The sequence below is a fragment of the Misgurnus anguillicaudatus genome, chromosome 2 (assembly GCF_027580225.2).
Source record: "Misgurnus anguillicaudatus chromosome 2, ASM2758022v2, whole genome shotgun sequence".
Classification (NCBI taxonomy): Eukaryota; Metazoa; Chordata; class Actinopteri; order Cypriniformes; family Cobitidae; genus Misgurnus; species Misgurnus anguillicaudatus.
The window spans coordinates 10445293-10447367 of NC_073338.2; positions in this window are offsets into that span (position 1 = coordinate 10445293).

The window sequence follows — 2075 nt, forward strand, 5'->3', positions numbered from 1 at the left end:
GGGTGTTTGAGCGCCCCGTTTAGGAATTCGGAAGGTCCCATCAGTTAGAAAAGTCATAGCATAAATCTACGGACCAGTCTTAAAAGTTTTGTAAAGTTTTGTGGGTGTAGCTTGAAAGCTCTAGGAGGAGTTACAATTGGTAAAAGTGGGGATCAGAAGCAGAATAATAATAACTAGATGTTAAAGTTTGAGGACAAAATTTATGTTGGCTTGACAAAGCCTGGTCTGAACGTTTAAAACAGTTTGACAGAAGTTTGACAGAAGTTTGGTTTAGTAGGCTATCTTGTTGTTAGTATGCTTCAGTATGAAGCTTTTTAAAATAAAGCTAACATAATTTAGCATAAAGCTAGCATGATTTAGCATAAAGCTATTATGATTTAACATGAAGCTAACATGATTTAGCATAAAGTCAGCATAAAGCTAACATGTGTAAAGACCCAACCCCCATGTCTCTATGATGTTCTGATGCGAAGATATAAGGCTTTGTTTATTCCGTTGCTAGGGTACTAAGTATGGTTGCTAGGCAGAAAATTGGCATCCCATAATGATCACACTTCAAGCCACAAGTAAAACGGTCCAACCCCCGTGTCTCTAAGATGTTCTGAAGCGGAGATATAAGGCTTTGTTTATTCAGTTGCTAGGGTACTAAGTTTGGTTGCTAGGGAGAAAATTGGCATCCCATAATGATCACACTTCAAGCCACAAGTAAAACGGTCCAACCCCCGTGTCTCTATGATGTTCTAAAGCAGAGATATAAGGCTTTGTTTATTACGTTGCTAGGGTACTAAGTTTGGTTGCTAGGGAGAAAATTGGCATCCCATAATGATCAACCTTCAAGCCACAAGTAAAACGGTCCAACCCCCGTGTCTCTATGATGTTCTGAAGCGGAGATATAAGGCTTTGTTTATTCCGTTGCTAGGGTACTAAGTTTGGTTGCTAGGGAGAAAATTGGCATCCCATAATGATCAACCTCCAAGCCACAAGTAAAACGGTCCAACCCCCATGTCTCTATGATGTTCTGAAGCGGAGATATAAGGCTTTGTTTATTCCGTTGCTAGGGTAATAAGTTTGGTTGCTAGGGAGAAAATTGGCATCCCATAATGATCAACCTTCAAGCCACAAGTAAAACGGTCCAACCCCCGTGTCTCTATGATGTTCTGAAGCTGAGATATAAGGCTTTGTTTATTCCGTTGCTAGGGTACTAAGTTTGGTTGCTAGGGAGAAAATTGGCATCCCATAATGATCAACCTTCAAGCCACAAGTAAAACGGTCCAACCCCCGTGTCTCTATGATGTTCTGAAGCGGAGATATAAGGCTTTGTTTATTCCGTTGCTAGGGTACTAAGTTTGGTTGCTAGGGAGAAAATTGGCATCCCATAATAATCAACCTTCAAGCCACAAGTAAAACGGTCCAACCCCCATGTCTCTATGATGTTCTGAAGCGGAGATATAAGGCTTTGTTTATTCCGTTGCTAGGGTAATAAGTTTGGTTGCTAGGGAGAAAATTGGCATCCCATAATGATCAATCTTCAAGCCACAAGTAAAACGGTCCAACCCCCGTGTCTCTATGATGTTCTGAAGCGGAGATATAAGGCTTTGTTTATTCCGTTGCTAGGGTACTAAGTTTGGTTGCTAGGGAGAAAATTGGCATCCCATAATGATCAACCTCCAAGCCACAAGTAAAACGGTCCAACCCCCATGTCTCTATGATGTTCTGAAGCGGAGATATAAGGCTTTGTTTATTCCGTTGCTAGGGTAATAAGTTTGGTTGCTAGGGAGAAAATTGGCATCCCATAATGATCAACCTTCAAGCCACAAGTAAAACGGTCCAACCCCCGTGTCTCTAAGATGTTCTGAAGCGGAGATATCAGGCTTTGTTTATTCAGTTGCTAGGGTACTAAGTTTGGTTGCTAGGGAGAAAATTGTCATCCCATAATGATCACACTTCAAGCCACAAGTAAAACGGTCCAACCCCCGTGTCTCTAAGATGTTCTGAAGCAGAGATATAAGGCTTTGTTTATTCCGTTGCTAGGGTACTAAGTTTGGTTGCTAAGGAGAAAATTGGCATCCCATAAT